Below are 15,487 nucleotides of genomic sequence, written 5' to 3' on the forward strand. Positions count from 1 at the left end.
CGACGTGATCTAGCTAATAGTAACCTACACTCCTGAATAACCAAGACCAGCTTGTTTGTCAAAAGTAAGATTTTATTTACTAAATTATGGTATATAAGTTGATAGTTTTATAAATGAATTTTATTAGCAATAAAGCAAGCATGATTGTAAAGAAATATGAGAAAATACAATTTAAGCAAGTAAATCAAATTTAAAGTGAATATATAAAGTTTAGCATTTCTAAAACCTAATTCCCTAACTGAGCTAAATAGATAGAAATTAAAGTAAAGTTCTTTGAGGATTCTTACGTGCTCCACGCAAAGTCCGTCAGCACTTCACCCTCATCGGAAAGTCAGAAAGCAGCAGCCAGCCCATCCCTAGGGGCATGACTTTTTATACCTTTCTACGCTAACTGAACTACGCAAAGGAAAGTTTTCAGAAATCTTCGACGTCCCATTGGCTGAGAGTGACAAGTGACATGTCACCCACTTTTCAAAAGTTCTATTAAATCACTTTTCTTAGAGACCATTGTCTCTTCCACGTGAAACCAGGAGCTTCCTGAGTTTGCAACAAATGTTCAAATTTTTTCTCACTACGTCCAAGCAACTTCCGCGGATGCCAAGTTAAGGCTGACAAAATGTTCATTTTCGACCTTGGCCATGTCCGACAGAATGATGACAGCACATCAGTTTTTGCTTTGTGAATGCAGCTTTGATAATCGCTTTAATTCAGAATGGGCGTCTCGTGACTTTTGCAGAATTACAAGTCAGCTCTTTTCTGCGACTCAAGTGACTAGGCCCAAAAGCAGGCAACTTAAACTTTCTAGTATAAAACAAACACAAGAAAAGTATTAATGTGAGAAATAATGTAGATTCTGTATCCAACCCAAGATTTACTAATTAATTAACCCACCCGATTAATCAAAATGTTATCTAGCCAATGCAAACAAATAAAGCAGCGTTTATATCTACCAGTCTCCGTTATTCCATGAGACTTATATGCACCTAGAATAGTAGAAATGACATCACACAGACAAGGAAAAGCAAAACAAGCACATGCTTCTTTTTAAGTTTGCAGCAGTTAGTAATGACAAAAACGAAAACAATAAATTATTTTATTATTTTGCACGAACAAAAAGATGCAACAATTATGCACGTTTATGAGCACACATGTTAGTCCCCCCATGTGTAAAGTTTAATCTAAGTTGTATTAGCACGACATATCACAAATCATTAATATTATTATTCATGTTATGGAAATGTGACTTCACGAGATTAAACAAAATTTTGTTTTCTATCTCGCTCCATCACTACTCAACTCCAACATGCAGTGCATTGGTTGGACGAACAGGACAATTCGGAGAAGCAGCGGCTGACGGGAACACACAGGGGGATTCCTCTACCGGAGCTTCTCATGCTGGGGTCCAGTGTGCCCGAATCCTTTCCATACGCCATAAGAAATGTAGCTGGGATCTGGGAAACAGCGGTACAAAAAGTAGTTAGACGAACACCCTATGGCCCAGAGACACTGTTATGGATCGTAAAGCCCTTTAAAATCATAGGGCAAACAATGGCAATTAATAATTGGATGGAAGGAGGATGGCAGGAGGATGTCAAATGATAGGAGATCTAAATAGTAACAAGCGTTTTTTAACAAGGGAAGAAGCAGAGAACCTATTTGAGCTGGGCAGAGGGCAGTACGTACAGTATGCGAAAATTTCTACAGTGGCTCGGGAAATATGGCCTGACTCGCCACAGGAACCACCTATCACAAGAGTCCTGCAGATGATAAAAACCCTGGCGGAAGAGCGTGGACTGGTTTCAAACATATTCAGAGCGCTGAGAGAGGATATCTCCAGTGGTCCCCTCCATAGCCACACAAAAAGGGATAATGCTATGGACCAGTCCCTCACAGAGAGGGAATGGAGGGGTCAAGCAGATAAGTTCTAATACAAGATTCAAACTTATACAATACAATATTATACATCATCAGGCATATTTATTCCCGGGTGTGCTACACAAAATATATCTGAAACGCACAAGTCACTGTCCTAGATGCAGATGTCTGGAGGCGCACATCATACATATGGTGTGGGACTACCCCGAACCAACAAAATACTGGGGGAAGTGTTAGACATCCTACAAATAGCCACGAGATGGAAAATACCAATCACAATAAAAGTGGTGATCCTAGGACTCCTCCCCACGCCTAAAAACAAAAAAACGTATCAGGAAATTCGTTCAGCGGGGCCTTGCAATCAAGTGGTTGAGTTCAGATCCCCCAACAGTTGAGAGTTGAGTTAGGGACATGGACGAATGAGCCTGGCATAGCTAGTCCAAATGAAAAAAGTCAGTCGAGATGACAAGCTAGAAGAAGATGTGAGGGCCTGGTACCTCATGACGATAGATTTTTTTTTTTTTAAAACAGGAAGAACCCCTGGTTGAGGAGATAGAATTGGCCCAGTCCGGACAGTAAGAGATTGACACAGTGGCAACGCCCAAAGTATCTCCAACAAACGAGAGTAGCAGAGATGGATGAAACATAATAAAGTAGGACATCCTTTTCCTTTGCCAGGGTATGAAATAACACGACCTTAAAGGGAGGGGAGGGGGATAAGTTAAAAGTTATTGTTTTACATGGTTGGAAAAATGGTATATGCAACATATGTAATGTAAGCGTCCAAGAGGATGCTCTGAGGACATGAACTTGTGATACTTGATTATGTATGCTTGCGGTGGGGAGACAAGGATTCTGAAAACTGAAGTGGCATTCATATATGAAAATGTGCTGTTGTCATGCAAAATGCCAATAAAAAAAATTAAAAATAAAATAAAACAAACAGCATTGTAGCCATCCTTGGGTGTGTGTGGCCATTCACCAGTGGCACATGAAGTAATATTAGATGCTTAGGCACCCAGGATAATGTGCTGCATAGCTAAATACGTACAAGGTCACAAAAGTGGGACAAGACCTATTTGCTATGCTCATGCTTGTTTTTTTAGTTTTTATATCGATTTAACACGTTACTATAATGTCACTTTAACTTTTATTTTTCCACTGAATACATAGATATATGTGTGCATGCGTGGGTATGCGTACATGCGGGAATGTTTTATTTTGGCCCTGAAGAAGTACCAAATGTGGGGGAACCCAATATTTTGGCTGGCAGGTGGTGTAATTGTATACTATATGAAGACTTGAATAGGATACAAAAATAATTATTAAAATGTGCTTATATTTGAAGAAATCTTACATATGTTTTTGAGCTGTTTTATTGGAAAGACATTCAGTACATAATATTTGTACTGTTTTTAATCTTTCAAATCTACTGTTGAATAGTTGAACGTTGCAGCTTTTAAAGCTGTGGTTCCTTCACTTAATAACTACTTAGTATTGTATTTGAATTCGAAGTATTTATGCCACAAGCTGAAAATGTGTAATAACAGACAGACGGACGGACGGACGGATGGGTAGGTGGGAGGATGGATGGAATGCATGGATGGATAGGTAGTCCAACGAGATGTTGGACATTTTGGAGCGTTCGATGCTCAAACATGCTATGGTGGTTATGACGTTTAAAATGAGTATGCAGATCACTGATGTAGGATATTGAAGCACTTGTGCTGGCAATCAGAGTATGGCAGTATGGCTTTCAGCCAGTGTTAAAATATCATCCCTGTGAAAAACTTTAACTTAAAAAAGTATGCATGCGACTCTCCCTCGTATACTACCCATACTTCTTTAGTGAAAGTGAATGTACTTGTAAAGATTTCAGTTTTTCTACCCATCTCCGTGAACAGCGTTTTTACTGAGAAAAGATGACGTATTCTACTCCTATCCCAAACAAAATCTAAAGAATTGACATTTGTTGTTTTGCATTAATTCTGGAGATAGTCGAGAATAAAACGGAAGGCGTAGTTATTACTCTGTGCACCAACCATAGACCGTTCCAATATTATCCTGACTCCAAAAAAGTGGACTTTAATTTTATATTTGTGTCATTAGTTGCCCAGTAGTTTTATTGCATATGAATTCATTGCCTGTTTCGAAATTCTAACCGAGGGATAAGATTGCATATCATTTCCCAGACATCCCCTTCTCTGTGGCGAACTGCGAAAAGCAGTACACATACAGTTTTCTCTTTTTCTTGGCACTGAGACAATTTCTTACTGTCACAGCCCTGTACTGCTTTGCCATGGCACAGAAATCCCAAAATAAATGAACATGTTGTAATAGGGAGAAAATATTGTGTCCTTGTGGTGTTGACGTTGATTGCAGCTCAGCTCCTCAAAGATCACCACAAACTCAGCAACAAATTCCTGAACAAAAATTACTTGAATTGCTAGCTCTGCAGACTTGGCACCACACGCACACTGTGGCCATTTTAATGCTGCAGCTGACAAAGTGCTGTTGATAAACGGTGTTCAGTCAGGTTAGAATTTCAACAAACAGTCAACAGCTCACATCTAGGAGCCCAGGGGTCTGTGCAACATAAAGCTGACTTCTGGGCAGTAATCCCTCTGCCCCGCCCCCGCCTCCTCTGAGTGTTCACTAAATCCAAGCGTTGATGATAACATACAGGGGATTTAGCAGGGCACACTCTCAAAAGAAGCAACAATTGCTTTCAGGTTTTTAGACCCACATCTCTCAAACTAGATTAGAAAGGTGAGATAAGTAGCAATTGACTTAACATTTGGCAATACTCCACAGATAGGGCATCTGAGGAGAACCACAAGATTGCAATCTTCGCCTTCACAAGAGGACGTTTTGTTTTACTTGACGAGGCTCGAGTTTATTTTTTCCAGTTTATGGCATATTATTTAAAGTGCAAAGGTTCTGATAACAATTATACTTTTCAAATGCTTGGTATTAAATGTGTAGGAAATTTTAAAGACGGCGAGCAGCTGTTTTCATAATCACCCGAGATGGGTATTTGTAGTTAATAGCGCTACATTTTGAAGACGTGTATAGAGATATATACATATATCTTGTCATAATGGAAGGTCGCAAATGCTGCAGAGTTTATCCGTGTAAATACGGGTATGTAATCTTTAGTAACTAGAAATGTTAACGGAGCCATAAACAGGAGACAATACTAACTTTTACCATCCCCACTGCCATTACATAGACTACTGCCGATAAAAACAAGGATTTTAATATCTACACCAACATCATTAATAATTATAGATTGCGATTTATCTAAAGTAGGAAACTCTGGGGCATATTATCAAGCCTGGGCGATAAACTTATCGCCGCTTTATCGGCCGAAAACGTCCGATAAAGCGGCGATAATGGTCTTGATAATATGCTCTATGGAATTCCAATCGAAACCCATGTTAGATGTCTTCACATCTAACATGGGCTTCGATTGGAATTCCATAGAGCATATTATCAAGCCCATTATCGCCGCTTTATCGGCCGTTTTCGGCCGATAAAGCGGCGATAATTTTATCGCCCAGGCTTGATAATATGCCCCTCTGTCTCATGATGACTTTTAGACATGTAGTTAATCGCTTTGGCACTTCCATCTCGGTGCTTATTTTTGCTCCTGAAATATCTGAACTACCACACAAATGAACGAAAGCACAACATGTATTTAAAAGTCTACGAGCGTGTCCGTTTTCTGCTTGAATACAAACATTTAATACGTACCTCACTTTTAAAAGAGTCAGTATATTTTGTACACATCGTTATGTAATTTGTAATGTTCCTCTACACAACAACATACAAAAAATAGATTAGAAAAAGTAAACACGCATCTGATTTCCCTAAAGTTTGTTCTCTCAATTCAGCAAAATATGACCACAAGAGCTGACTTTGATAAAACAGATAACTATCCGAATGAGTCCAAAGTGACAGCAAATCTATCATAACATATTAAAAGAAACTATTAAAGCTAGGCCTGTGTTAAATAGATGAATCCTTAAATGAAGGCAGGAGATGAGGATATTCGGTTTTGATGTTTATTCTTTAGTTCGTAAGTTTAACAGCTCAGCAACCCAACCGCCTCTGGCTCAGCTCAGTATTCTGTCAGTCAAGATTCCCCTCTTGAGCCAGGGCAACACAACAGTTCTAGAATACATCCATGTCAGCACAGAGAGATACATAAGATGAAGTAACATTACAACAGCCTGCCAATCCCAAACATTAACAAACAACAGAAATAAACCCACTATTGTAAATGGCCCTCTCTGCAGGTTCATCCCCAAGATATTTCTCCTACTTAATGCTGAATTTGTTTTTGTTGGCCTTAGGACTCTGTGCACTTTACAACTGCTAACCATTGCTAAAGTGCTCTCTGGTTAAAACATGGTAAAATTGGCTTATATCCAATTGGCATATTTAATTTACCAATATGTCCCTAGTAAAGTGCACCACATGTGCTTGGGGTCTGTACTTTAAATGCTACTAGTGGGCCTGCAGCACAGGTTGTGCCACCTACTTATGTAGCCTTTTAAACATGTCCAACACCTGTCATTGCAGAACCTCTGTGTGCAGTTGTAGACTGCCATGTTGACCTGGCTAAATAAATCTTTTGTCATGCCCAAACATTTATTTAATTCGTCTCTGTGTTTCCAATCTGGAGTGGGATATTTTTGTATGGTATCTTTCAAAGGTTTACTGTTTTGAAGTGTTGCAGAAATACTTTACACATTGGCTCTAACTTTAGCCTAACTGCTCTGTGCCGAGCTACTAAGAGGTAAAGCACAGGTTCTTTTGGGGTTTGCTTGTGCCTTACTCTGACTAGCTGGGATTGCGGTTTCTGCATGACCTGGGCTCACTCTACAGTCGACCAGTAAACCAATTTATAAAACCCGTGAAATGGCACATATAGGTAGTAGATCTCAACTAAAACCCTTTCTAAAATTCAAAATGAAAACAAAGGCGAGCAACGGTGGACCAGGTAACCTCACTTCCCTGCTATGTTTCCTTTGTAATTATATCCACAGGTAGTCCAGATTAGTGTGCACATGAAACTCCTGCACCTGCCATTGTTGGGTGCCAGCTGCCAGCTGCTAGCTGCCAGGCAGAAAGAGACCTAAAACAAAGTTGGAGTGGTGCACTGAGGAGTGGTGCACTACTCAGGTGAAATTTCTCAATAAGTCACATAGACTTGTTTTGTTGTGTCAATAAATCCTTTATTCTCAATGTCATCCGACAGTAAACAGTTCCAGCCAACACGTTTCGTTCACTTGAAAATGAACTTCGTCAGGGCTGTAAGTCACAATATATAAAAAACATACATATATACACAAACATTTAATTTCACTCATCATAGAACATTGCTAAAAAGAGACATGATGGTAAAGGGCATATGACAAGGCAATAACGTAAAAACAAAGGCATATGGGAAGACCCAAATGCGCATAGTCATACATATAAAGCCACATGTGTACAAAACATACATAAAAATACATACTTAAAGACACTAAACAGTGTCCTTGATTTGTGTTTGTAGCCCGTTCCTAGGGCATAGAAAAAAGACTAACTGTGGTCACGTAAGGGGTACATTTCCCAATACAAAGGTGAAGGGAAAAGAAAAGTGACTTAGGTGATGGGAACCACTTGCTGTCTGGGGAGATCCCTCCTTGATGAAATGACACTTGTGGTGCATGGCAATGGGATGCAATATGGCAAGCAAAGTAAATGGTGTCTGTACATACCAATGAATGGTGTGTGATCGGTGTGGAGAGATGGTCCCCAAATGTTATCTCAAGAGCAAAAAAAGAGCTAGATCAGGTGTGCTCGTAGTGAACCTTTATACTCCAAGCCGGAATCCAACATGACACAAAGACAAAGTCAGAGGAGAAGCTGGCCAAGGTGAGGAGATCCAACGACCCGCGTACACTCTTACCACGTTCCAGGAGGAAAGTGGCTGTTCCTGGTACGGGACCACTTGAGGGGCCTGATAGGGAGGCGAAAGGTTGAAACAGATAAAAGATAACTAGGGGAACAGAAAGGGAGGCTGGCAATTCACTCCCGCACGAGCACCTTGGGGAAGGGCATTAATTGAACTGTTTGAGATCCACCTATCCCATCACAATCCCCTCGCCTATAGTATAATTCACCAACAAAAAAAGAATTCTTACAACAGTCTGTTCGAGGCATTCCAGCCATTGAGGGATGCCAGAAAGTAAGGTGACGATACTCAAACCTGAAAGAAAAGAACAAGAGAGAAAAAGGAATGTTATTAAAGCTCTCCATGATGTTTCACTATAAAATAAAACAGTGACAGATCAATACTAAACAAGTCGTCGGCGTGTATTATTCCTGCTAATTCCTTACACATATCGCTCAAATCCCTCTACCCTAACCCCTGCAGTAGAGTAAATCAGGTTTCCATTCATTGCTTACTGCCCTGCAAATTAATTTGGTAGGAACATGTGGTGATGGGCGAGGGAACAGAGTAAAGTTGGAGTAAGCACATGATTTAGTGTCAAGTTTGGCGTATGGACTACACAATGACAAATGTGCCAAATACAATTTAATAGGGTCTGTTCCTTTCCATGTAGTACAGTCCATCAGATTCATTCCCCCCAACATCTACTTACAGCAGACAGGATATTAGTAATATCAGCATTTTATATGTGAGGTGTGTGGTGTAGCATCATATTTATTATTCATCTGCCTCTTTGTAGTCTGGGTAGAATGAGAAATACATTTGGAGAAGAGCAGGGCCATTGGAATTAAAATAGATAATAGGCAACTACAGCTACCCTAGCTGAAGACAGTAGCAAACTACCCAACGCGCTTGCTAGCAATGAGCATGGCTTCATTATTTTAGCACAACACACAACTACTACTCTATTTAGTGCATAATGCTGTACTCATTAGGTCATTTATTTTTTAAAGTCAAAGAGTCTGTTTATAGTTACTTTTAAAGTATTTAGAAGAAAACAAATGATCAAATCACAGTTTTTATAATCTGGTATTATTCTGCCTTTAAATCCTTTCCTGCCACACAGTCAGTGCTTTTTATGCAAGGCATGTGTTTGTAAAACTTAAAATTGGCTTTGTGACTCTCCTTAATATAATCACCTCACATTCCAATGACCCTAGGGGACCAGCAATGCACTGCTACTGTGCCACCCAGTAATTTAAAACAATTATTTGCACAGAGTATTATTTACAATTTGTATTTTTTTTTTGTATCCATATAACTGCTCCTACTGGTCCAGCGGAACCTTCCAACCGGCAGGAGAAAGAGGCCCTTTTGTGGTGGCAGAGGCTGGAGCATATCCACCGAGAGTACTAGTGGCTGGTGGTCCTGGAAGAGGACGAGGAGGAAACAAACACCTCTCAGCTCCAGTGCAGCTGGTCCCCCTCAGCCTCCAACCTCCTTGCTGTCCTATCACCGGCACCGCTGCTAGCTTCCATCAACTGCTGCCACCCCTTCCCACACTGACAACACCATTAGGCAATTGGTACACTGCATCCTGCAGCGGATGGACTCCATCAAGAGCTGGCTCACCACAAGGAAAGAGAGTCTGGACCGGCTCTGGACCAACATCCACAATAGCCTCTTCCAGCACTTTTAAAAATGTTTTATGTTGGTGGAAGGGATGATTTTGTTGGGGCTGTGAGAAAAGAGTAGGAAGGGAGTTGGGAGTGACTTTCTTTGGACATTGTGACTTTTGGGACTTTGGGGGTTGAGTCAGTTAAGTTTGGGGAGAGAGGTGGGCATGTTGTATGGGTGGAGAGGGTGGATTTCTTTATAGAAAAATAAAGGAGGAAACTATTTTATTGCATCTAAATTTATGCCTGAATTAGTTTGTTTTACTTTTACCTAGCACTACTGCCTTCATCTTTATTGCAGCCTGTTAATGTGCTTGTAAGAGCGAGTGTAGTGCTTAGTAATAGAGTTATACTTCTCTAATTATCTAGACTATCAGGGGAATGTTGCCATGAAGACTTATATTGTCTACAATAACCTAGAAAAACAATAGTAGCAGATAGTTACTTAATTACTAAGCTAACTAGTTCAGTTTACTCCATACTAGCTGTCTTACCTGAATATAGATAAAGCAATAACAGATAAGGCATAACAACCTCACAAGTTAGGTCCCATTTCCAGTACCACCCAGGTGAGCTCCAGCTGTAAGATTAATCTGAATGATTAATTATCCATTGTAGGCAACTAAATGGAAATAAAAAGGCTGAATTAGTAGGTTATATTTTATCAAATCTTTACAAAGGCTTTACACCTGAGTAATAAACAATTCCAACCGCAAGCAAATTCCTATAACTTATGCTACCTTCCCGGTCACCATTTCCCACCTGAAATGTATGTAACTCAATTACAGATCGGCATTACAGATCGGCATCTAGATATTATGCAAATGTTGCTGGCCTTATCCTTACACATGATATCGACCTCATAGTTCTGACTGAAACATTGCTAAATGAGTCCTCCACACCAATTTCCACACCAATTTTCGATACTCTTGTACCTCCCAGTTATGACATTATCCAATTAGACTGACCAATCAGACCAGGTGGAGGTATCACATGTACTCTCCGCAACAATAACTCTGTGAAGCAAGCTCAAAACGACACTCTCATTGCATGTGAATACCTTGGCATCGATATCTTGTATAATGATGGACCTCAATACAAATTGCTTGAATTCTACCATCCTACAGGAGATAACCTCCCATTCATTGAACAAAATATCGAAATCATAACAACCAATCATGATCTAACCTGCACCCAGATCTTCCTTGGTGATTTTTACCTACACCGAATGACCCACATGACAAAGCAGTGATTAGCCTAAAAACCTTCCTAACTCAACTTGCTCCAAATCTTTGATAGTCCTACCCACAACCTGGGAGCAATCTGGGATCTAATCATCTCCAATGCCAACTGCAATCAATCTGAATCTATCATTCCTTGTGATTGGACAGACCATCACTGCATCACTTTCCACATCACTGAATCAGTGTCCTCAAAAAGGCACACATTTAAGAACCCAGTCACTGGAAAAGGAGCATTCTAAACATAAACTTGAATGGACTGTCATCTATCAGCAACTACATCCTAACCCCATCCGAAGACATGTCAGATTTTCAGGTTCTTACTGATTATATTAACTCAATTCCAAACATTCTAGATGCTATGGCACCCCTCCACCTAAAAATAATGTCCTCCAAAGACTCCAAGCTTTGGTGCAATGGTAGCCTAAACGCTCAAGGACGCACTCTTAGATTAGCTGAACAATCATGGAGATTCTACCCCTCTCTCAAACACCTCAAGCATCTGAGATCAATGAGAAGCATTTACAACAAACGCATATGTGGCGCAAATGCAAACTTCTTTAGGAAACAGCAGGACGATGCCAGGAACTGGCATACAAATCTGTTTGCACTCATTAAATTGCAACCTAACAGGCAACCAAACCCTCTTTCTGGGTCTAGGCTGCAGCTTAACTGTGAAGTACTTGTTGCCTTCTTCCTAGGAAAGACGGGTAAGATTGAAAGTGATTTCCGATTGGCATTGCATTTCCCCTCCTGGCTCTCACACTTTAGCCCCCCCCCTCCCTTGGGGCCTGAGCATCCACATTGCACCCCCCAGAAATAATGCCTCTTGGAGCTCATTCAAATCCGTTGATGAAATTACTATACTAAAAATCCTGTCGCCATTGAAATCTTCTCACCTTTTCAGTGATCCGCTTCGCTCTAATCTCTTCAGTGAGATTAAAACCTCTCTTCTCCCACTCTGGACCAAAATAGTAAGTGCTTCATTACATCAAGGCACCTTACCAGACTGCCCCAAAGCTGGTGAGATGTGCAGCAGCATAATTCTGACAAAAAAATAATAATGTTCCACTGTTGGCTATTTTATTTTTTATTGTTTTGCAAAGATATAAGTTCAACGAGAAATAATAAAAAAAGTTCAGTAGTGTAGTAGTGGGCCTCAGCAAGGCCTACCAGTGCTAGGGGTTCTCCCTTCTATGCACAGAGTCCTCAGACCATAGAATAGAAGTTGGCACAGAAACTGGAATAGAAAATACAAGTTTTATTAAACCTTATGAGCTGGAACTACATTCACACAGCACCCTTCGGTAATGTATGAAGTAGCACACTGAATGGAAGGAGCTTGGTCCTTTTATACCCACACAGGGGCTCACATGAAGGCGGTACAAGTACAAAATGCTGGTTTTAGGTACATATAAGGTCATACAGAAAATGAACAGTCAACAAGTGGGAGGAGCTAACAGTTGCTAATTCTGGTGAACACAACCTGACAGTCACAGACTGGGGACAGCTGCAAGGACAGCTGCAAGCTCAACTGAGCATGTGCGAAGCAGAAAAGGCTAAATATATCTCGTCTCTATGCAGATTTCAGGAGCAGTTAACAGGAAGGTAGGAGAGAGCACATGGCGAGCACATGGTAGCACATGGCAAACAAAATGGCTGACAGAAATACAAAATGGATTCCACAAAACGGACAAGATAGTCTCTAAATACAGGATGGCTTCTGCTAATGCTAACCTAATCGCTGCCAAATTACAACAGACGACCCTTTTAGCATTAGCTGAAGACATTCTTCATCTGGGGTAATCTACATATGCATCCTGTACATTGATGCTCATAATCTCAATGATCTCTTTATTTAGCATTTGTTGTTCTTTTATTTCTGCAATATTTCTCTTGGCAGGTGTACAAGCAGTGATTCACATGGAGCAATGCATAGGACCATATTGTATACAAGTACAGCATGTAAACAATATCGCCAACAGTATACATAAAATAGTCAGTAGTTTCTAGCCCCAAGTAGCAAATAGTGTCCAGAACCAGGTCGAAAAAGTCCATGTACCAGTCTCTGGGTGAATCTCTACAGCAGTTTTGATATTGCGTCGTATACTGAAGGTGAGCGATCTGGTATAAATATGCAGCAACTGCTATCGATGATGTGACATGCACCACCTCGATCAGCCAAAATCACATCAAGCACCATTCTGTTTTGGAGTGCTACAATCCTTCTAATTTGCAGTTCTTCTGTAATGTTCCCAAGTGTCATAGCTGTTTGATTGGTGACAGCTTCCACAACAAGAGTCAATCGCCTTATCTTTCTGCTATTCATTGCAGCACCCACAAAGAAGAACAATCCTAGGTTAAAATCGACATATTGTTGTAGAGCAGTGTCAGTTTGATCCACTTCATCAGTACTTATTGTCCTCTTATTTCTGTTCTTGGAAATGTCGTTGTACAAATTGAAGTCGAGTTGAAATAACGCAGGTGCCAACAACACAGGGGGCAACAGAAAGGACACATAGCAGATCCCTGACCATCCAACAGGTAGTTGATAGTATCCCTTATTTCCGCACATGAAATAAGTATTGTGTGAGGCTGTAAAACTGCTGTTATTAGCACCTTCAATAGTCAGTGTCAAAATACATTCACTCCGTCCCACTGGAATTCTTCCAACACTACTTATACACACATCTGCTTTAGCTCTGGTCACAGAAATTACAAAAGGTCCATTGGTCAATATTTCTCATGTTTGTAAAGACATATGGTGTCGAAATATTGTCAGGTTGATACTCTTCCCATTGCCATTTAGTCCCTTTACCTTGAGGATAACCATCTGTATCTTGATAGCATTCAGACGAAAGTTAATCCCACCTACTGAAGGCTTTCCAGAAGCAAACAAAAGTGCATACCAAGCTTGACATGAACCATTATGGGAAATTGGCAGAGGAATAAAAGGTGTCCCTACCTTTTTCTGGTGAGCAGGTATCATCTCACACACCCAACAGTTGGTGGTATTCGTGGCATTATGTGTATGATGCAACATTTGAATAAAAGTGTCGTTTAAGTAGGATTGTCGATGCTTCTGCTCGTGATAGGGAAGCGTGAAGTAGTGATGTTCCATTGGTACTGCAGTAGTGGCGACAAAAAGCTGTCGAGCAGGAGCCACTTTCTCAACAAACCAGGTGATTATTGCCATAACCACCAGAGCAACAACAAACCCTACAGCACAAATGAATCTTTTGTTATGCATTTTAGCAACAGCGATAATTGATCTTTCTACAAACTCGTTGAAACAATCGTTGGAGCTCTTATCCATGGCAGCTGCTGATTTCTTCACCATGGGCCAAGATAGGTGTCACTACACTACGCAGGACTGATCCCCCCCCTGCCACATTGGCGTTCCGTTTCACTAACCCAGGGCAGTAGCTCAACCAGTCTTTTTCGGCAAAGCAGATTCTTTCCTTGGTCTCAGCTGATATCGGCATTCTCCAGCGATCGTGTGGTCCGGGAAGACTTCTGCAGATTCGTCAGGTGAGATAGCTTGACCTTTCTCCATCTCCAGAATCTCTCGATGGTCAGTCAACACAGCAGGTTCCACCAAGGTAGGCGACACACGTTTGCAGTGTGTGCTATGGACCCAGTTCTTCTTTTTCGTCACTTGAGCTGCTGTCCTTGTTGCTAGGAGCACCTGCTCTGGTCCTCGCCACCTCGGTTCCAAACTGTTCGATCTGTCGAAGACCTTGACCATCACGTGGTCGCCAGGATGGAGTTCATGGGCCTCACCTGTAGAACTGTCAGGAAGAGCTTCTCGAACCTGTTGGTGAATAGAGATCAAACTGTCGGTTAACTGTGCCAAATAATCATTCATCAAAACGCATGGAACATCATGTATGGGGCGTGGCTTAGGAACTCCCCAAATGTTCATTGGTCTCCCAAAGACCACTTCATATGGGGTATGGCCAGATCGTGAATGTGGCACGAATCTTATGGACAACAATCCCAAGAGAAGTGCATCTGGCCACTTCAAAGATGTGGAAGCCAGTATTTTCGTCAACTTCAATTTCAAAGTAGCGTTGTACCTCTCCACTAATCCTGCTGATTACTGGTGGAAGACTGCATGGAATTTCTGCTTGATCCCTAATCATTTCAGGACATGCTCAACAACTTGCCCAATAAAATAAGGTCCGTTGTCATTCCACAAAAGTTTACAAACACCATATCTAGGGAAAAACTCCTTTAGAAGCACCTTTGCTGTGGTGAGAGCAGTATTATGCTTTGTAGGATATGCCTCTATCCATTTACTGAAGGCACCTATCACCACTAGGACGTATTTCAGATTATTGCAGCGTTCAAGTTGGATGTAATCCATCTGCAAAACTTCAAAAGGTGCGGTTGGTGTAGCAAACCCTCCTGTAGGAGTCCGTGTCCCTTTACCAGGATTATACTGCCAACAGATCAAACAGGACTGTACTACTCTTTTAGCTGTGCTGGCAATTTCAGGATGCTCCCAAACTTGCGTAAGCAATTTAGTTATTGCTAGAGCTCCAACATGTGCCAGGCCATGTGCCATTTGAACAATAGGTTGTAAATAGGCTGCAGGCAATTTCCATTTATTCATATCTTTGTTGCGCCAACAACTCTCATCGTCCAATATTCCTTCTTTATTTATTTATTTATTTTATTTATTTATTTTGAAAGTTTTATATAGCGTGAACAAGATCTTTGCAGATATCAGAGCGCTTTACAAAGCC

The sequence above is a fragment of the Lissotriton helveticus genome, chromosome 7 (genome assembly GCF_964261635.1).
Source record: "Lissotriton helveticus chromosome 7, aLisHel1.1, whole genome shotgun sequence".
NCBI classification, from domain to species: domain Eukaryota; kingdom Metazoa; phylum Chordata; class Amphibia; order Caudata; family Salamandridae; genus Lissotriton; species Lissotriton helveticus.